This window comes from Pinus tabuliformis, chromosome 3_2 (assembly GCF_031772625.1).
Source record: "Pinus tabuliformis cultivar Carrire ecotype Pingquan chromosome 3_2, CPIR1, whole genome shotgun sequence".
NCBI classification, from domain to species: domain Eukaryota; kingdom Viridiplantae; phylum Streptophyta; class Pinopsida; order Pinales; family Pinaceae; genus Pinus; species Pinus tabuliformis.
In genome coordinates, this window is record NC_142302.1 from 635,083,791 (window position 1) to 635,107,623 (window position 23,833).

A 23,833-nucleotide genomic window follows, 5' to 3' on the forward strand; every position below is an offset into this window, starting at 1 on the left:
CTCTCATGGTAGTGTGATGTGTAGAGGTTCATGTTTCTGAGTAGTTAAAGGAAAATCATCTCTAAGTATTGTGGAGGGACTCTGTAGCAATGCGTGTTTTGCATATTTTCTTGGCAGTGATTGACGACGTGGCTTCCAACCAGTGACTAGATTAATTTCTTGATCAAACTGAGTGTCTTGCCAGCATTTACAAAGTAACCATTGAAAATGTAGATTATGGTTAGAACGTTATAAAAAAACCGAACAAAAAGAACTCAAAGCATTTAAACTGTCACCATTGATAATGCCGAATATGGTTAAAAAGTTATAAAAAACTGAACAAAAAGAACTCAAAAAAAATATGTGGGAGCACTGTGTGGTGCGTTGATTCGCTTCTGAAAGCGATGCCAGTTGTTCCCTTTCTGATCCCTTTGCATCGATTTGGGTCAGGTCACAGTGCTATGTTGAGCATTGTGTTAGTGGGGGTAGATTAATCTATCTTCTACTCTATCTATCTATATATTCTATTTTTTAAATATTTTTATAAGTTTATGTAATATTTTTTTTATAAGTTTATGTAATATTTTTTTTTTAATACTTTTTAATTTTCTTTAAGTTTTTCGTTCTCCTTTTCTTTTGTTTGAATTATTTTTTTCCTATTTTTTAATTTAGTTTTTAGTTCGTTTTTCTTCCAATAGTGTGGTTTTGCTTTTCATTTTTCATTTTTTCAAATATTTTGTTTTAATTTTATTTTTATCTTGTATTTTTTAATTGTGTATTTTTTTATATTTTTATTTTATTTTCTATATTTTTAAACAAAATTTTATTTATTTATATTAGATTATAATGTTTTAATTTTTCTTTTTCTTTATTGTTAATTTTTTTTTCTTTCCAAATTTTTGTTTTAAATGTTCAACACCCTCATTGAATAGTAAATATCGTAATTTACTTCTACTAGAAAGTAACTTGATAGAGTGTGGTCTAATAAGAGGCTTGATATATAGCACTCCTTTCATTACCTGGAAAAAATAAATGATGAATTATCAATACGAGAGCCTAGTTTGAGGTTGTTACAATTCATATGGTTCACAGAAAGCTGTAGAAAAAAGCCTCACCTGTGGAATATGAGAAATAACAACAGTTAGAATAAAAGTCACAATTGTAAATTAATCAACCAAAAATAACATTTTCGAAAACTAGGTTACCTTTATGGGTACCCTCTCTTCCTCGGAGATGCTAGGTAACATTACTAAAAGAAGAAATAACCCAAACTATTAGTATATTCATATAATCTTGACTAAAATTTAAATGGAGCATTGAAGAGGACTTATGATAAACTTAATTATCAAAGGAACGAACAAGAAACCTTCAGTAAAGAAAATTATTGAATCAGAGTCTCACCATCCCCATGGAATATGGGCTTAAGAAAGGATTAAAAAAATGTGGATGACTCCAGTAAAAATCAAATGACAAGTCCAAATAAATAACTAGGTAATCAAATAAGTGGGTTAAGCAGTGGAAACTTGAAAATTCATATGAAAAGTATGAACATAACACATTACCTGACTAAACAAATGTAGAAGGGTAACCTCCATAACATAGTTGCAGAGCCACAACTGGCCAGGATGGAAAAAAAATGAGTTGTATGTGTCACATGAACAAAAGGGTGGTTACCCTATAAACTCCCCTCGCCAAATCTCATCATCCAGGAAAACCCTAGAGCGTGAGAGTCATAGAGCTCACCACACACATATCTAAGAAAGTAATTGTCAACTGGCATGTAGTAGAGGGTCTTGAGAAAGTTCGGTCATCTCATTTCCACAGAAGTTAGGCCATATGCTAATTGCAATTATAGAAAATGTATTACCCACAATAAGTCACATTGCATCAACATAAAAAAATTTGTGCTGGAAACTTATGACCAAGGCTACCAAAACTAAGGAAGGATTATAGATACATAAATCTCAAAACTCTATGATTAATAATCCACCATTTGCTTAAGAATAGTAAAAGGCTTATACCTTGCGAGGGTCAATCCATTTTCTTGGATAGAAAAACATAAATATTAACCGGTTTGTTTTATTATGGTAATGTCCATATGTAGTACAACATTTTTTTTTTACTTAGGGTAGTTGAGTTGAAAGGAGATGTGACAAGTGGTATCATAGATGAAGGGTTCAACAATGTGGCATGTTTAAGGGTAGATAGTAAAAAATTTTGTTGTGTCCATAGTAAAGAAGGATCAAACATATAAAAAATCCACTTACTGGACTAAGTTTGTACCCTTGCCTAAATCAAATCTTGAAAGATGGGTGCAAATAGGAGTATAATTTCGGGTCATAACCATTATGTTGTATATATATATATATATATATATATATATATATATATATATATATATATATATATATATATATATATATATATAAACAACATAATGGTTATGACCCGAAATTATACTTCTATTTGCACCCACCTTTCAAGATAAGGAAGGGCATAAATAGCCAGCTAAGAGTTGGAAATAGACTGTGAATTAGGAAATGAATAAATTTCAGAGTCAAAAGCCAAAGCAATGAGGAGGTGAAGAACCCTGGCATAGGTACATTGAAAAGGGATGTTAGTAAATCATGTTGCTTGACTGAGGAATAGAAATTTGTGGTCAGTGACAACAAGGAAGTGTATGAGTAGACAAAGAATGAGACAATTATGTGAGTAAATGGACTAAAGTCCTATATTGTTAAAAAATTATATATGCAAATCGCTATGTGTTGCATGTAAAATCACCCTGAAATGTTTGGGATTGTCTATATGATGATTAACTATTAATATTTGTAGAATTCTTCATTATATTATAAAAAAATATGCTTTAACACATAATTTATAAATATTGATAATCAGAAATATGTATTAAATTAAAACCTAGTGTGGCTTGTTAAAGAAGGATATATACATAAAGGGGTAAATATTCTATTAGTGAGTACAAAATCATGGTACCAAATCGTGGAATGATTTACTAAGGACCAGTGAAGGAGAAAATGTTGGAATATAATTTGCAACTGCAAATGAGTCTGTATAATGTTATGCTATGTAAGATATGGTAATATTCCTTTACTAAAATGCATGCGGGTTATTATGTGGAAAGTTTGACATAAACACCACATGAAGGGTATATGTGATATTAATTATGTTTTACTAGCAATTTACTTTTATACATTGAAGGAACTATGTTGAGGGTCAAGTATTATTGTATGATGTACATAAATTTTCCTTTTGGTTTGACGACAATGTGCATGTGAAAAATTATGTAAATCATTGTGAGAAAGAGTGCTACAGGAAAATTTCACATGCCAAATAGTTATGGACAATTGTGAAAGGCTAGGAGGCCTTGGGTTGATGGTGGTTGCCTACCTGGATTTCCTCTCCTTAGATATAAATCATCTCAATAAAGGAAAAGAGTTGGCCAAGAGGGTGAAGAGGGGAAAAGGCTTGAGGCAACTTTGTTGATTTTGGAGCGTCTTGGAGGAGGCCCAAAATTCTTAATAGATGGGATGTTGTTAGAGGAATAGGAAGGATGTTGCCAAGAGGAATCCTATATTGGACCCTATGTGGTCATTGGAATTCTTGAGCTTGTTGGCCAGTGGAATTCTAAACTGGACTAGGTATGGTCTCTATCAAAAAGAATATATGGGTGTGAACTTTCTTAATTTGGCTGTGCAAAATAGTTTCCCTTGGTTGGGAGAAGAATTATTTTACCATTGTGGTTATCATAGTAGAACACATTAGCTACTCATATAAGAGATGTGTTAAGAATGTTTTTTTTATTATGTAATAATTTTTTGTATTCTTGAGTGAAAAGAACCTAGTGCTTGAAAAGGAATTACTAGAAGCATTAGTTCCTTTATTGTGTTATCAATTTCGTGAAAGGACTAAATTACAATCACCTTTGGATTGGAAAGGTTGAATCTAATTAACAAAACAATAATGAGAAAATTTGATTTAAGGAAATTATTGTCAAGTGTAATCTCGACATTTAATGATTATTTTCTTCAAATTTTTCAAATAACATGAGTTCAAGAAGGATAGTATAGAAAATTATGTATATATATACATGCGTGATAAGATACACACTACAATGGATTTTTATAATCAGTACTATTAGGAGTCTAGTGTCCTAGTGAGACTTGAAGGATTAATGGTAGATCTAAGAAAGAGAAAATTAGTTAGAAACTGATAGAGGGTTGAGAAAGGTAATTAAGGAAAGGACTGTATAAATTTAGGGAAAATTAAAAGCTCTAATAAAAGAATGTTGCTAATCCACTCACAGAAACAATACCATGGTTGTACCATGAAAATGGAAACATGTAATAAAAAAACAACACCTTAGATCAATACCATTGGAAATGTAAAATGGCTTTCATAGACAAAAGTGAAGTCTAGTCAAATGATTGATTAGGATGAACATATACTTATAAAACAAAAATTTCAAGATAACCACATTGAAATGATGTGTTGAAAATGTTGATAGATAGGGAAGACGCAAGGAAAGTCTTGTAGTTAGGGCACCTATAGCCCCATAAATGTCAATCAATAATATGTAGTCTACAAAGGGAAATAAGCCTAGTCAGATAGTTGTGGAATTAACCAATACAATTATAAATATAAACAAAACTAAATATTAAAAAAAAAACAAACACTTGGTGAGTTGGAGCAATACAATTGTAAGTTTTGGTGTAGTAGTTTTCTTATCATGGATCTTAATCATAATGTATTACTATAGGTTGTGCCCCGGAATTATTATATCCAAAGGGAAAAGAACAAAAGGAAGGGTATTAAATAAAGGAAAAACCCGGAATATTAAACCCGAATTAAGACTTCCATATGAAAATATTGGTGGATAATTAATGTGGTTAGGTCCAGGTCCTCTTCCAAATCAAGGACAAAGATAATACCTGCCTAGAAAGTAGTAAGTTAAACTAACCATATTCATTTTTGTGACATAATTAGTATCACAAAATTATGCTAGTGTCTAAAGAACTGATCTTGGTTGCAAGCCATGATGGGGACAAGGTAAAAGTAAAATTTAAAATTTAAAATAAAAAGGTGGGATAGAAAATATTATTTGACTATGTGAGTGGTCTCACCGGATAATAAACTATTACAATTATGAGGAAAAACTATGGTTTATTAACATTCCACCAGACCTCACATGTCCATTATAATAAAATAATCTACTGTTAGATGAAGAAAATAACATACTGGGATCCGATATACAGGGAATGAACTAGTAGAGGAATCCCATTACTATACACAAAAGAAAAATTGCATATGACTTGCACTAACAACATATAATACAAGATGACAAAGGAGTCAAAATTGAAGAAATGCTGCCAAATGAATTCCTTGTTTTGCATAAAGAAAATAACAAGCAACACAAGATGACATAACTAAGTTTACTTTGATTAACTGGACAACCAAGTAGCCATAGTGAATATGGAAAGAAAAAGGAAGCTATCCTAAATTGTACTCATGTATGACTAATGCATATGTAACCTTGAATTAAGATAAAATCATAACAATGCTACTTAGCATGAAAACACATTAGTTGCAATCTATCATAAAAGATAAGAGCAACAAATGGTTTATGAAATACTAGTTAAGTAGTGAAAATAGAATTGGTATTTCCATGATTTGGAATTTACAATGGGACCATATGGTGAGGTTTTGGTAAATTGACATAGACACGGGGTAAATGTATATAATTAAATATATATATATATATATATATATATATATATATATATATATATATATATATATATATATATATATATATATATATATATATATATATATATATATATATATATATATATTATTGTTGATGAACTTATAATGATGTTGCTAACCCTGATGGAGTGCAGGTTGCTAACCCTTGATTAGGTTGGGATGCATGCTAATGATCGTTGTGAGTTACATAAACAACAATGGATATATATATGTATGTATGTATGTATGTATGTATGTATGTATGTATATGTATGTATGTATGTATATATCTATATATATATATATATATATATATATATTCATTCTAAAACAATGATTGATAGAAACTAATGACAACCAAAGTGATTTTGGATGTAGGTCAAACCAGACGAAGTATGTTTGGTCAAAACGTTGTGCAGTCTCAATTAGAGAGAAGTTATGTTACATAAGAAATTAATTACCCACGTTAGAGAGTGTCAAAAACACTTTAGACGAAAGAGGCTACTTGGGAGGATGAATATTTTATGCGCAAGTTATATTTTATCTTGTTTTGAGGGATAGGAAACACCGAGGATGGTGTTGCGCTCAAGGTGGGGAAGATGTAACACCCTCAGTTAATAGTAAATATTGTAATTTACTTCTACTAGAAATAAGTTAATAGATTGTAGGCTAATAATAGGTCTTATATGTATATTGTAAGACATGAGTGTTTATTTAATTTTAATTTAATTAACAAGATTAATTATGGTCATCCAAGGAAATTATGAAAGAAAGAAAATGCTAAAAGAGGATTTCCACTACGAGATAGTTAATGGAAAATTACTCCTCTCCCTAGAAATAAATATCTCAGTTTGGGAAAGAGAGAGGAGGAGGGAGTAGATAGGAGACTTGAGACAATCAAGAAATAGGAAAAGAGAATTCAACACCCCAGAAATGATGTTGTTGATGTAAGGTAGGATGCTTCCATAGAGAAATTCTTGATCTAGTTGTGGCTAGTGGAATTTCTGTTCAAGACGTATGAGTATGTGAATGTTTTGGGAAAGATCTAGTAACGTGAGATAAAGCCTTGGTGGACCTAGTGTGGTATTTTTTCAATAAATACCATACGGGAGGGGAAATGAGCTCACAAGGAACTCTGGTAGTGTTACTATGCTCATTGGTTGGGAGTAGCATTCTCCTTTATTTGGTGATTCCATGTGGCAACCTAACTTACCTTGAACAAATAAGTATTTATGTGTATTCTGGTGGAAATTTTCTACCAATTATGTTCCTATGTGAATTTTTTTCTATGATTGTTTTGTATAAAACCATATCTATGATTTTCCTCTATGACTATTTTTTGTAAAAAAAAATATGCCATTAGAATTCTTTAAATAGTTGCAGTAAACTATTTCTATGGAAAACTGGAGGGCTACATCAATGAAGTAAACGAAGGGGAACAATGGTGTGAATAGTTAACATAATGGGAAGTTACTAGTATGAGTAATATCAATTAGTTATATAATCTAAAAACATATGGGTTGGATCAGACCTAGGCCAAGCTAATGAGTACTAGGATGTGTGACTGGCCTCATTTGTCAAGAGGTTCCTTTCCCTGTGAATTCATGACTATCCTGAAATGTTAAACAAATGAGAACATATATGTATTGAAAAGGTTTACTTTGTTGGACAACATTCTAGAAATAATGATCAACTATATTTGAAATGTGAAAGGTTTCCCTTAACTATGCAAGTTTGCATTTTGTTAAGCTAATGTGTCATACCTGAAACTTGTTGTACAGGTTAAAATTAGGGATAGCTATAATTATTGTAAAGTATCATGAATAATTTTTCTGAAATCGGCTGATGTTTATTTCCCCAAAATCCTATAACTCAAATAAATAAGGAAATTTAATAATAGTGGAATCTTCATCCAACCCTGAAGGAGAACTGGGTTAGTTCTTGTGCTAATTCAATAGAGGTGATAACTCAAGATTAGTCCCCATATCATTATAATAATGTTTAAGGAGAAAATTAATAACCATGAAGAGAATCATACAACTATTGAAAATTACTAAGAAGTGAAACTGCATAGATAAACAATTTCTCTGTTTAGAACAACTTCTAGACGATATAATAATTAAATTGTACAGAGGAATGGAAATTTGCAAATAACTTCATTAGAGTAATATTATCATAACATCAAAAAAATATCCTAATAATAATGTAGTCGTATATAACTAAGGTTGACTAATTTTAAGAACTACATCAACAATCGTAATACAAGAGAGATAGAAAAAAATTATATTCTTGAACCTAACGCACAAAGTTAGAATAAAATATTTAAAAAATAAAACAAACAAGCACTTGGTAACGTTATATGTCATTGAAATGTACAACTATACATATTTTGGAAATTAATATGAGAAATGAGAAGTAAGAGACATTTTTTTTATCATAGCCGTTCAAACAAAAATGTTATCCCTGCTACAGTTAAGACCAAAAAAAGAGGAAATAAAGAAAGAAAACAAAGCCTCTGTGGAAGGTTTCTAGACAACACATATTATCAAGACTTCTTAAATAACCTATTTACAGATAGTATTTATATGGATTTTGACTGAATACGAACATCTAACATATAAATAGCTCCCAACAAGGACAATGTTCATAGGCCATTTAGTTAAAAAGACAACAACTACACAATCTATTTTATAGTCCAATGTAAAACTCTGTCTCGTTGAGATCAGAGATAGAAAACCCTCGATGTAGAGGAATAATTTACTCTAAAATTCACAAATATACCCTAACCAAATACCTTTCAGCACCTAAAGAAAAGAAATGATAAATTATCAATAAGAGAATATGTTTTGAAGCTAGTACAATTTGCATGGTTCATGGAAGGATGTAGTGAAAACCATCACTTGTGAAAGTACGAGAAACAACAACAGTTAGAATAAAAGTCCTAATTTTAAATGAATCAACCCAAAATCAAATTTGTTAAAACTAGGTTACCTGTATGGGTGCCTTCTCTTCGTCAGGGATTCCACGTAACATTGATAAAAGAAGAAATAACCCAAATTGTTAGGATATTCCTATAATTTTAACTAAAATCTAAATGCATCATTGAGTATGACTTCCAATAAATTTAATTTGAAAAGAAACAAATAAACAACCTTTAGTAAAGAAAATTATTCAATTGTAGTCTCACCATCCCCATGGCAGAGGGGGCTCAGAAAAGACTAAGAAAAGTGGATGAATATGGTAAAAATATGATGACAAGTCCAAACAAATAACTAGGTAATCAAATCTGGTTAAGTGGTGGAAACATGAAAATTCATACGAAAAGATTGAACATAACTCATTACCTGACTGAGATAACGTAGAAGGGTAACCTCCATAACCTAGTTGCAGAGCCATAACTAGCTAGGATGGAATGAAAAATGAGCTAGATGAAACAAAGGAGAGAAAGGGTGGTTACCCTCTAACTACCCCTCACCAAATCTCAATGTCTAGGAAAACCCTGGAGGAGTTGCAGAGCCATAACTAGCTAGGATGGAATGAAAAATGAGCTAGATGCAACAAAGGAGAGAAAGGGTGGTTACCCTCTAACTACCCCTCACCAAATCTCACTGTCTAGGAAAACCCTGGAGGATGAGAGCCATAGATCTCATTGCACAGATAACCAACCAAGAAATTTCGTAGTGGAGCGCATTAGAGGGCCTCAAGAAAGATCGGTCAACGCATTGCCACAAAAGTCAAGCTATATACTAATTGCAATTATATGAAATGCATTACCCAAAACAAGTCACACTGCATCAACATAAAAATTTATATACCAGAAATTTAGGGCCAAGGCTACCAAAACTAAGGAAGGATTACAGATACTTCAACTTGAAAACTCTATCATTAATAATCCACCATTTGCATAAGAATAGTAAAAGGTTAATACATTGCGAGGGTTAATCCACTCTCTTGGATAGAACATTATAAAGATTAACCAGTTCGTTTGATTATCATAATGTCCATATGTAGTTAAAAAAAAATTATTTAGGGCATTTCAAGTGAAAAGGGAGGTTACAAAATGTTTATGATTTTTCTTCTTAATTTTTGTTTGATTGTTTTTTATTTTGTTTTAGTTTTTTTTAACAAATTGTTTTTGTTTTGTTATTTCAAGTTTATTTTTGTAAAATTTGTTTCTCTCTTTCTCTCTTAAGCGCATATATATATATATATATATATATATATATATATATATATATATATATATAATTCATAGAAAAAATTCATTAATTTATTTATTTACTTACTGTTTTTTTTTCAATTTTTCCCATAACAATAATTTATTTGGCATCTCGATTATAATGAAAAAGGTATCCAAATGTATACTTTTTTAATCATATCTATATGCAAAATGTGTAATTTTTTTGGGCTATCTAAAATTATTATTTTTTAAGTAACAATAATTTTATGTGTGTTTAAGTATTAATTCATGAAACATAAATATTAAATTTCATTAAAAAATATAGCAAAGAAAAACGAAAAACATGAACTTCAAAAACACTTAAAAATAAAACACCTCACGAACAAAAAAGGAAATTGTGAATAATTAACACATGATAAAATTTAAAGCATAAAAAATATACCCCTAGAAAAAAATGTATGCTACATCAATGCTTTTCAAAATTAACATGAAACATTTATAAATAAAGAATATTTAAAGTGTCAATAATATGCCCCCAAATAATGAAATATCGAAGTTGTATCAATGTTTTCAAAATTTGCATTGAAATCACCAACATTGGAAGAAAAAAGTAAGTATCAAATATATGTTCTCCAAAGCACTTTTCAAAATCATCGTAAAAATCATGATTTCATGCAACCTATAAAAACTAGAACTAGGTACAACTCTCGTTAAGTTGATAACTTTGTTGAAAAGTAAAATATAATATATGACCTAATTTATAACACCTCCAATGTTTAAATAAATCCCATATTTAAATAAATTAGAATTTCAAATCATATTTTATGTCATTTCTACTAAAATATAATTCAATTAATAGCCTCCTTAAAAATTTGGATTCAATTTTAACCTATCTTCTTGATATCTTTCAGCTTCGTTAATGTTGTGATATAACGCTAAAAAACCATTTAGTGAGGAAACTTGAAAATTGATAATTCGTTTTCATTAAAATTTAATTTTGAAGAAAAGGCTCATAAAAAAGGAAAAGTACGAAGAAAATTAAAACATATGACCATTAAAGTGTTGAAATAAATTCAAACCCTAAGAGAAAGGTCATACGAAAAGATGAATTGATGTAATGTTTTTCACATCAATTGTTCATTTATCTCATTTTCCTTACTCTAGTGCCATGTGTTATAATCCTCTTTTATAAGTAGGTAAACACGGGCAATCTTCCACTATTTGCAGAGCTTTGTAACAATCTATTTGGCGGCATCAATGGCTTCCATCAGGACATCATGTTAAGTTCTTCATCAAATAAAGCCTTGAAATCCTTTACAAGTTAATCATTAAACCGTAGATTATAAATCATGTAGATTGTTTAATTTATTTCCATTAGCAATTTTAAGGTCAGATGTTTGAAGCATAAGTACTAAAAATTCCATTAATATTGGTTTAAAAAAATTCCTAAATCATTTTCATTAATATTTCTCTAGTTAGATGCTTGAATGATATTACATATGAGGATGGATTCAATCGAATATATATAGTATAAGGAACTTCATAATTGAATTTCTGACCGGATTTTAGTATTTCAGGGAATTAGGGTTTCAAGGAATTGTTTGTGTAGCGTCCATTAGCAAGAGAGCACACCCACACACTCGAAATTCGTCCAGCATTTTTTTCCCATTTACCAAGTTAGTATTGCTTTGCTTTTTGTTTGAAATGGACATTTAATTTTCGGCTTTTTAGCTTAGTGGTTTGGTACTTTCATGATTTGTATTATTTCTCCTTCTATTATAGTGGTTGATATGATTTATTACTTTTCTTCAATATTTAAATATAGAGAAAGATATTTCGTCTCTAATTCATTTTTTTCTTTCAAACATTTTCTTCTTGAAAAAGCTCCATTTAAATAAGACTTCAAATTCTTGAAATAGCCCATACTATTGACGAGTTTATAAACAAAATAAATTTGAGATGTGATCATTTCTAGAGTTCCTAGTGGTAGAGGTGTCTTCTTGTCTAAAACATATCATAGCTATTTTCACAACCTATATTAATTGCATCTAATTGAACATGGTATTTTTGTTATTATTTCTAGTATAGTTGTCCCTATCGTGGTGCTTTTGAAAAATATCTCTTGTATTATATTCAATTGTAATCATGAATTGATCTGATTCCTTATTAATATGCAACAATTCTAAAACCTAAAACCTATATAATGAATCAGGGAGAAGATTGTTATTGATCATCACATATTTTAGGTGATCCTTGATCTATAGTATTTCATTAAGATTTATCTTTTTAGAAATATTTGATTCTTCCTTGTAACATACCCTAATGAAAAAAAAAACTCTAAATATGTATCCCTACATAATTATTTAATTTACAGGTCACTGAGATTAATATAAAGATGCACAAGTCTTTGTTATAATCTAAAGTTCCACATGTCTTTCTTATAACAAGGAATATGTATGCATTTTTTTTTTTTCATATTATAATATAAATTCATTGTCAATGTATCATGGTATTAATTTTATTCCTTATGGTCCTAGATTATAAATTAAGAATTATGGTGATATCACCCTCATGCTCCAAGTATAGTTGATCTTAACCATAGTTTGACTTACGAGCTAGGGGTTATGTTAAGGTTCAAAACCTTATTCTATTGTGATATGCATTTTTATTAGTGATTACCTTCACTTGTGTTTTGTTGATGTTTATATGGGTATGGAAATGTTATGAAATTATTTAGAAGGAGTCCTAAACCTTCTAGATGAGCCAACTGTAATGAACTATTAGTTGATGGAATTCATTCTGCCTCGGTATTCATGAGAACCCTAGGATCTATGATCCAAGATTTCCCATTGAAATCAATAGTGGATTTGGAGGTTGAGAAACTACAGAAGTAACTACCACCCTCTTTTATGTGGCCTTCGCTCAGAGGGTTCGTGCTACAATGGTGGAAAATCCCTTATTCCAGATTACTTGGCCTATGAACTAGGTCCTCCACTAGGTGTTCAACTTCGCCATGCACTAACGTCTATACTTTTGACTCGATTCTTAAGTGGTTTATTTGTTACATTTTTTGACCACGCTGAATTAACGAGACAAGGTTTTTGTTGTAGCTTCCCTCTTCTCAAGTACATGGAGTGTTAGTTCAACATATAGAACTTTGAAGCATTCTTTATAGAGGATAAAGGTTCACACAAACTTCTAACTGTAGTTGCAAGTGAACCCAAAATTTTTTGTTCCATTGAGTCACTCTTTCAAGCAAAATCAACTTAATTTTATTAATTCATTCATGGAATTATTTTATGTGTAGGTAGAATATTATTGTTTTGTTCATCATTAGATCTAGCTATGGTTCCAAACCTTGACCAATTCTGTGTTTTGGTACACCTTAATTCTTGAAATATGATTTTTTTTTTAATTCTTATCTTTTCATGGTTGTGACAAGTTCAAACACTACATAGCCTTACGAACAAAAATGTGCTATAACTATCATTTTTTATATTGAGCAAAGGTTTCCAAGTTTTCAATGTTTTTTTCTCAGGTGATTTATTTTAGGGTTTCCATGAGATCGAGGTCCGTCTATGTAGGATGTATTTTAAAAGGAAATTTGTAACCCAACTCTACGTTGTATTTTAAATAAAGAGTTTATTTATCACTCTAAGTATTGGCTGAAAGATTTTCTTAAAACAAGCCTATTATTTTTGTATGTAATTTTAGTTTTGGTTTACAAAATTTTGAGAGATGGAGCCATTGTATACGTGTTTCCTTGTCTCTCCACCAACAAACTATCTATGAATTTATGATGGCCTTTTTATTGTTTTATTTATGGTTGTACATTTCTTAAATAGATTTTTATATTGTTGTATGAAGATTATTGTGGTGATTGTTGTGGTCACATCTACGATATATTTTATAAAGTATCTCGTCAAATCCTATAGTGTTTCAGCCATACCATTTGTCATTTATATGTTTCCTTCGTCCATTTATTGAGTCCTTGATACTTAATAATGTTAAGAATGGTTTTGTTAGGCTTTTCAACCTTTAAAAATGGAAATTATTTCTCCTTTAGTGACGAACGATTTGTACTTTGTTATTTAAAAGATAAAGATTTAATTCTTAATTGATTTGCTTCTCCTTCCGGTATTGGTCTCATATTTCCGTGTGAGTGACTATAGTTGTAATCTATCATTCTTTTACAACATTTTAATTATGTACAAAGAAAATTGACATCTATATCCTTATGTTGTCTCTTTTTGTTTTTATAATACATAATCATACAACAATTTTTCTTTGTTTTATTTTAGACTCAAAGTTTAGAATAGTTCTACTTTATAATTGTAATTTGGTCTAGATTAACCTATGTAGGTCTCAAAATGGGCCTACGTACCCTCTCTAATACTTTTTGTTAAGTTTAGAACTATCTCTAGGCTGCAGGTTCTCACCCAGCTTGGATCGAAGACTACTCTAACCCACCCTAAGATTTTAATATTCTCTTAGTCCTATTAGGAATTGACTTACAAGAAACCTTTATTCTATACATATGTAAAGAAAATTCTACAATAGAAACCTATAGAAACAAATTGCGTCTAGAAATAATCATAATAGAAACATATATATGACACTTATCTATAATTATGTTAGGCTACCATGAATATCACTAGCAAAAAGACTACTCCACAGGTACCCTCTATCAGACTTCCCCCGAGCCAATCTCACTTCTAGAACAATCTTCTTGATAGGGACTAGATCAGTTCCACCTAGGGCTTACCTAACCACACCAGGTTCAACCTAGTATTTCTTAGAGTCTACAAGTTCGATTAGGAACTCCACTAGCCAACTAGCTCAAGGATTAATCCCCTACTATCAATGTCCCACCTTCCCTTAAAAGCATCCTGTCTAATGTACTAACTTTTCAGTTTCCTCCCTTGTCTTCCTCAGGATTGTTCCTCACACCCTCTTAGCTTCCTTTTCCTTAACTAAGATGATTTATCTCTAGGGAGAGGAATAAATATCCTCTAACTGTCTCGTAAGTGAACTTGTCATTTAACATAGTTTTCCTTCGTAATTTCCTTGGCTAAACATAGTTAATTTCACTAATGAAATTCAAAATAAAATTAAGCGCTTAAGCTTATCACTTATTCATATCAAACCTTTTATATCGCCCATAATCTACCAAGTCATTACATTAAAAGTAAATGAAAATATTTACATTTCACGGAGGGGTATTATATATTCCGCCCCTCAAAAGAAACACCATCCCTAGTGTTTTTTCTTATCCCTTTTTAAAGTGTTTCCATTGAAATTTAACCTAGGTGATAACTTGCTTCCATAACATGATTTATTTTAGACAAAAACGCTTGACCACGACCTCTCCATCTGGATCAACCTACATTCACATTCATTAGAATTGTCATTAGTTTCTCGTCAAAAATTTATTAGAAAATAACATATCTATAATAATTCCAACTTCCTTTTTTTACCTGTACATCCTGCTAATTAGTGATATCTCTAGGATAATATATATGCTTATTTAATATAGAAACATTGAATACATTATTTATACATATATTACTAAGAAAATCCAATTGATAAGTTATAGGTCCAATTCGATCTAATATATGGAAAGGTCGACAAAATACAACAATCAATTTTGCACAACCTCCCCATGTCAATGTTCTTCTTAGGTTTTTCACCCTCACATACACATGGCCTCCCACCTAAAATTATCTTTAAGTCCTTATTTTATCTACATAAATTTGTTTCCAATCCTGAGCAACTTTCAAATTCATTCATACTTTGCTTACATTATGTTCCATTTCCTTTAACATTTTAGGTCCCAATATTAGTTTATCTTTAGGACTATTCCAATTAATAGGTTTCCTACACATCTATCGAGACGAGATTTCAAATAGACTCATTCTTAATGATGCATGGTAAATGTTATTCTATGTGAATTCCACCGAGTTGAGGTAATCCTACCACTTGGTTTTTTGTTGCATAACATACATCCTTAACATATTTTGACACCTGATTTGTAACACCCTCCTCCCATATCTACCCAAGAAACTGACCAGCCGAGATAAACATGCGATGAGAGGCGACTATGATATGAGTCGACCTCCTAAGTCATGTTAACGAAGTGGAACCAATGGAAACACAACATACAAATATTCAAAATTAGCTTCAAGGCCCTCACGAACCAATCCAACACTTCAGACAACTTGTCCTTGGTTCCCACTAAAATTTTGGATAATTTAAGTCTCAGTTGCTCTCATGCTATAGGCATGACATTGTCTAGAAACCCAAAGTCGCTCTCACAAGATTTCCCGCTTTTTAGGCCTAGAGCCCAGGTCACTGCCCATAATTTCATGACACCTTCAAAATAGTAAAATAACATGGAAATGATATTACTAAATCAAATTCTTGAATGAAACCTTGACTGAACCCCTACTAGCCATGACAGGCATTTCGTCAAGCATGTCACGATTATGTAAACTACAAGTGTAAATAACTGTTATGAGCATAGGGGTATCATGCTTAGCTGACAATCGCTAAGAACCATTGATTCTCAACAAATCAACTACCATCCCATCCATTAGGTTATAGATACAATGATCATTCAATTACAAGTAAAAACATGGTGAAATCCATACATAGTAGCTGTCATAAGACACATACATAACTTGAATAATAGCGAAAAAAATACTCATGAAAGTACAACCATGTAGACCACATCTAATCCATCAAAATTCTCATAGAAATATAAGGAGAAATAAGATTTCACTAATTATGAAAAATCGAATCCCAGGATGGGACTTCCATATTCCACTCGAACATAGAATGGTTGAGCCAAATCTCTCTTCTGTCATTCACCCTCGTGCCCTATTCCAAGCATGAATGTGGGATCTCTTAGAACAGATCAATCAAAACTCATACAAGGCTTCCGGAGGCCATCCACCGTAACCGGTCAAATAGTGATTCCACCTCATGGTTGAAAATAAAAAAAAAACATCATCAAATCAATCTCTATTCCAACCATCCAATGCTCTAGATTATTTGTTCCATCCAAGGCTCCAGGACTAGTAACTCAACCCACAATTACTGCCAAGATCCAGAGGACTTTTCCAACCAAGGCTCCAGGATTAGTAAATCAACCCACCAAGGGCTCCAAATCATTTGTACAACTAAGGCTACAAGACTACTAACTCAGACCAAGTTGTTACAGGGCTCTAAGGCATTTGTCCAACCAAGGCTCCAAGAACTAATAACTCAACCCAAGCTAAGGAAACATGAGAAGCAACCAAAATAAAAAATGAAAGTAAACCCACAATCACCATGGCTATCCAGAAAATGGAAAGGCTAGGAAATCCACTGCTAATCCAGGAAAACCTCCATGCCAATGACATATCACAACCAACAAACCACATGTATATGCCATGCATGCGAAACCTAGTGAAGGAAACATACATGCAACTCGATACCTACAAGAAAATATGATGTAGTTGTTGATCCTGATGCCCTCTTGTGCTTTAGTTCTTTTCCTTCTTTCCATAATAATCCAAGCATGCCACATCCACCAAGAGTGCTCCAAAAAAACTATAAGTCTCCAAGAGTATGAGAGAGAGAGAGAACAATGAGAGATCTCCAAAATTGTCTGGAAAAAGGTTACCAAATGATCGTCATAAGTCTTTTTATGAAGGAAGCCTCTAATTTTATTCAATTTCAATTATTTTCCTTCATTTTCATCCTCCCATGCAACATGTGACCTTTCGCCTCCTTTTTATCCTAATTTCCATCATTTTCATAAATAAATGTGCCAAAAATGCCATTTTCCCTTCCCAAAGCCTTAGGAATTTATTTTTCCAATTTCCTTAACCATTAAATAATAACAAGTTACCCCCATCACTACTATTTTTCGCAACATTCAGCTTCGAATAAGTGTCTGACCATCTGTGGTTATTATTTTTCCTTTATTACTTTTATTACATGGAATTTTTACTAGTGTTGTTATAGAACCCTCCCCATTGGGAGAAAACCATCCTCGATGTTGAACAACACCTATAACTAAAAAAAATTTGTAATAAAAATATACTACCAATGGATCTTTATAACTTAGCTCATTGTAGTATTTAGAATGATGAACCTCCTGAGGAACAAACCAACATGAAACATAACAAGCATAACATCATAATGACATGACACCCATACCACTTATTAGAGCTTTATAACATAGCTCATGGTGGTATTTACATCCATATACATATGTGCATAAACCATCGTCACCAAAACATATATCAAAGCATATACCAAAACACCATATCAAAACACCAATCCAAAACTGTTTTTCCTGTACCGAGAAACAAGGAAGGATACATAGCCCACATCCGATCTACCATCTCACATGTAGATTCATCAGGCCCAAAGTACTTCCATTTCAATTTAAATTGCTTGATTTCTCAATTTTGGAGCATGAGCACATTTGTTTGCAATACACACTGAGGCTCGGGCTTAAATTCTCCATCTGGTTCCACTTGCAATACAGGCTAGTCAATCACATGATCAACATACTTAACATACTTCTTAAGAAATGACACTTGGAAAATCATGGAATTTCATTGTCGATAGGCTACTGGCCCAATCCCCTCAATAATACTCAAGGGCCCACAAAACTGTGGTGCCACCTTGGCACATGATCCAATCCGCAAGGAGATCTTCTTCAGTTTGATGCACAAGTACACATGTTATCGAACCTAGAACACCTTGAATAACATGTTCCAATATACATAGCTCTTCTACTTATTTTGTGTCGCCTTTAGATTTTTATTGATTACCTACATTTCCTGTTCCATGTCTACCAACATATATGGTGCAATAAGTACGCTTTTAAGTGGATCAATCCAATTGATAAGAGTATTGCAACTCTGCCCATACAATGCCTCAAATAGACTCATCCTCAAATATTCCTGATACCCGTTGTTGTATGTGAAATCATCCCACTTTCACTACTGATGCATCACATACACCATCAACATGTCCTCTAATATCCTATTGGCCCTCTCTCTCTATCCATCTATTTGTGGATGTTAAGCTGTACTCAAGGCCAACTTCATACCCAAACGTACAAATAACTCCTTCCAAAACTTGGAAGTGAACTTTGCATCCTTTTCTGACCCAATATTCTTTGGAAAACCATGCAATCTGATCACATCTATGATGAACACCAATGCCACATTAATTGCTGAGAATGTAGACTTCACCGAAATGGAATGCGTAACCATTTTTAGCATGTTCACAATAACCATGATGGAATCATGTTGTCTCACTATCTTTGGAAATCCTGTGATGAACTCCATTGAAATGAATTCCTATTTCCACTTTGGAATCAAAATCAGTTGTAGTAATACACATGGATGTTTACACTCTTGCTTCACTCATTTCCAATCAAAACATCTACCCACACAATTTACTACATCCTCTTCAAATTCAACCAATAGTAAAATCTCTTCACTGCAGTAAGTATCTTCTAATAACCTAGGTAACATGAATAATATTTTGCATGAAACTCTCTTAAGGTTACCTTCTTGAGATCACTAGTATCTGACACATATATCCTATCTTAGAACATGACCAATCCATCTTCTATAAGGCAATAATCCATATCATGTGCACCTACACCTATACCTATAATTTTACCTACACCTATATCTATACCTATACTTGTATCCTTATGTACCCTGTGCATAATATCCATATATTAGACATGTTGCTGACTTGCATGCAAGATCCTATCTTGTAGTACCATCCCATAGGAGCTCATAGATGCTATGTGATTTACCCGTATCTTCCCGCTAAGAGCATATTACACTTTGTTCTCTTTAACTTTGATATATATGATCTTAAAATCAAACTCATTGATAGTAGCCAACCATTGAGCCAACCTATCATTCAGATTCAGTTGGTCGAATAGATATCACAAACCACTATGATCACTCATCAATGTGAACCTTCTGCCCAAAAGATAGTGTATGCGCATATTCAACGCATGTATAATTTCTCCCTACTCAATATCATGTGTTGGGCAGTTCTTCTTGTGCTCATTCAATTTCTATGACACATAGCATACCACCTGTCTATCATGTATAAGGAGTCCACCAATTCATTTCTTTTCAGAATCTCTGCATACTATAAATTCTTTGTATGGATCTACAATCTTTAACACTAGTGCATGTGTCAACAATTGCTTGAGTTACTCAAAAATGGCCTTACACTCCTATGTCCATTCAAACTTCTTACCTTTCCTTTGCAATAACATAATACTCTAAGGAATCTATGAGAAGTTCCTGATGAACCTCCTTTAATAGCATACCAACCCCATGAATGATCTCACCTCATCCACATTCTTAGAAGCTACCCATTCCATGATGGCTCTTATCTTTTTCGGATCTGCTACAATTCCATCCTTGGAGACCACATGCCCCAAGTAGTGTACCTCAATCAGAAAGAAAATATTGTTGTTGATCTTAGCATACAACTAATTATGTCTCAACAACCTCAACACTATTGCTAAATGTTCTACATGCTCTACCTCATTTTTAGAATATACTAGTATATCATCAATGAAAACAATAAGAAACTTATCCAAATACGGATGAAACACACTATTCATGAAGCACATAAATTTATCTATAGCATTAGTTAGTACAAATGGAACTACAACCAACTCATAATTCCCATACCTAGTCCAGGAAGTTGTCTTTTAATTGTCTTCCTCTTTGATGCGTACGTGATGGTACCCAACCTCATTTCGATCTTTGAGAACACTACTACTCCCTCAAGATGATTGGACAAGTCATAAATCCTCGACAATGGATACCTATTCTTAGTGATCACTTTGTTCAACTGCTTGTAGTCAATGCATAATCTAAGACTTCCATATTTATTCTTCACAAGCAATACCGATATTCCCAATGGTGATACACTTGGCCTAATGTATCCCTTGTCCAACAGTTCCTTCAAACGTGGCTTCAACTCAACCAACTCATGTGTGCCAATCCTGTAAGGTGCTTTTGATGTTGGAGCTTCCCATGGCACTAACTCAATAGAAAAGTCTATCTCCCTCTTTGGTCGAAACTTTGTAATGTCCTTAAGAAATACATCCTTGAACTGTTGTAAAACTGGGTACCTTCTCAACACATCTTTATCATCAACTTCCTTACCCTTATTAGTAGAAATGTGCACTTTGAATAGCTTGCGCCCTTTCCTTTTTCTATGCTTCGCTTGCATAGTTTTCACCATCCTAATCGATGTGGCTTTATTGTTACCGTATATGACTCTTGGTTCCCCATTGTCATCCAAGCACTCAGTGGCCTTGTCATAAATATCCACTTTGGTTCTATGAAGATACAACTAGTCCATGCGAAAAAATATACTATAATCACAACAACAATACATTCAAATGTGATGTGGTAGGCATACCATTCAAATCAAATGTACACAATCCCAATGATGAACTCACTTCTTTGTACCTGTATCCAACTGCACTAACCAAGAATCTGCATGCAATTCCTTACTCAAACCACACTTATCTACCAAGTCAGGACTAGCATAGCTATAATTAGATCCAGGGTCAACCAAAATATAGATAACTTGATCACAAAACTTACCATAAATATCAATGACAGATACCTGATGCTCTACCTGCTTTTGATCCAATACTGCATAGATACATGGAATACTCTAACCAACATCCCCAATAGTATGTGCCTCCTATGCACTGTATATCTTAGGCCTACTATTTTGGTACCATGGAAAGTTTCTCCTATGATGATCTCTTCCACAAGTCCAACATTGCACGGGCTCCTTATTATGTTCCTTAGATCAGTGTGCCTGTCCTCTATTTGATGCATTGAACCTTTTAAGTGGTGCAACATTCTCGTTATTACCTAAATCCTGAGGTCTTGATCGTTTCTTGTCCCATTTTCCTTTATTCTTTGCATTACCTCTCCAGTCTGGGTTAGTTTTAGACCTACAATTCTATTTTTCATAGCAATTTCTTAGCTTTCAAATGGCATCCTCCAATGATATAGGATTATCAAACTCAATGCTATCTTTAAATGCAACCGGTAATCCACTAATGAACCTCTGAATCTTGGCCTTTTCCTCTGTGAGATAAGGAACATACCTTAGAAAATCCAAGAATCTTCTAGTGTACTCATCATCTGTCGTGGAATCCATCTTTTGCTCATAAAATTCTTTCACCCTGTCATCAAAGTATCTCTCTAAAAATACTTCTTCTTGAATAAATACTCAAACTCACTCCAAGTCTCCACAATTTCCAAAAACTTCCTCATACCAAGAAACTATGTCTCTACATCCCACCGTTTCTTCTTCTCTCCATCAAATGTTGGTGGCTTTTCTTTCTTAAACTCATATGGTAAATATATCCTATCACTCCTCCTGTAAGGATGTTAACGATGAAGATCATGGTGCATATTTGAATCAGAACTAGAATAATACCTTTGTCTATCAGCTCTCCTATCTAAAGTGTGCAACAATCTTCAATATTTGACCGTGTCATATCTATCTGACCTTTGACTAATGGACCCAACCAATCCAACTGTTTTTCATTCTCTTTGCTTCAGCTGCCTTTCCTCATGTACAGGGCTTCATCCGGGTCTTACATTACATGTTGGGTTTCATTTAGATACCCCACGAGCTCCATCAACTTTCCTCCTCCCCCCTACCAATCTCCAAGCCCCTAAAATCATAAAAGAAAAGAATAAGATAAAATAATAACAAAACCATGAAAACCAATAGAAATACGACACCACAAACAAAGTGGCATGACCATGCACCAAACACAATCAAAACTGAAATTCATCATAAACAAATTACAAAACATTGAAAGCACAAGACTTCCAATGAACACCATGACTCAACCCCATGGGTTCCTAATGCTTCCAAAGGAAAGATCAACCCGAGACTTGTTCATGATTTCATGTGAGTCTCTTTTGCCATGAAATTACCTGCATCATACTATAACTGAACACGTACATGTATCATCTCTCAAGGCACTTTTATTCCTTAACAAATCATGTCATAACTGGAAACCAACTATTATACTTTTCAAATACATGTTCTTGAATCTAGCACATGTCCACATAATTTTAGAAAAAATCAAGGTTAAGAAGACTTCCTGTACTTGTGAAAAGCACTCATTCGTTTGGAATTATGGTTGCCAAACATAGCTAAAGGAATTCTCACCCAATTCCTTTCTTTCACTTTTTCTCCTTGTTGCAATTGAATCTTATTATGTACTGTCACAACACCCAACTGTTAGTTATATAAACAAATCAATTGTTACCTTGTCACGCTAATACCAAACATGTTGCCTAGAATTGTTCAAGCATGTCAACCACATGTTCCAAATATTAAGACATTATATCTATTAATTTGAAATCAACCTTTACCAAGACTAACAACCATGTCATAATCAACCAACATTCTTTAGTCATACTAACACAACTAGCACCCATTTACATTGAACTGCATATTAGTTGTCTCAACACATATTATGTTAGTAAAACTGACTTAAAATAAGATCATTAGTTCATGCAATCTTATAGACATACTCACATCATACAATTAATCAAACATTCAAACAACCTGAAAACATACCAAGTTATATAAACCAAACATGTGACACAATCAAACTCATACCTCAATATATCTCAGGGGAGGCTATCACATCTATATAAATTAGTCTAGATTAGTACCACACAATATCATAAATATATCGAATCATACTTGAATATAATAAGAATAACCATATACACAGGCCAATACAAATTAGCACGATAGATATGACATCAATTCCTCGGCTGCTAAGAGCATAATCGTCATGCATATGAC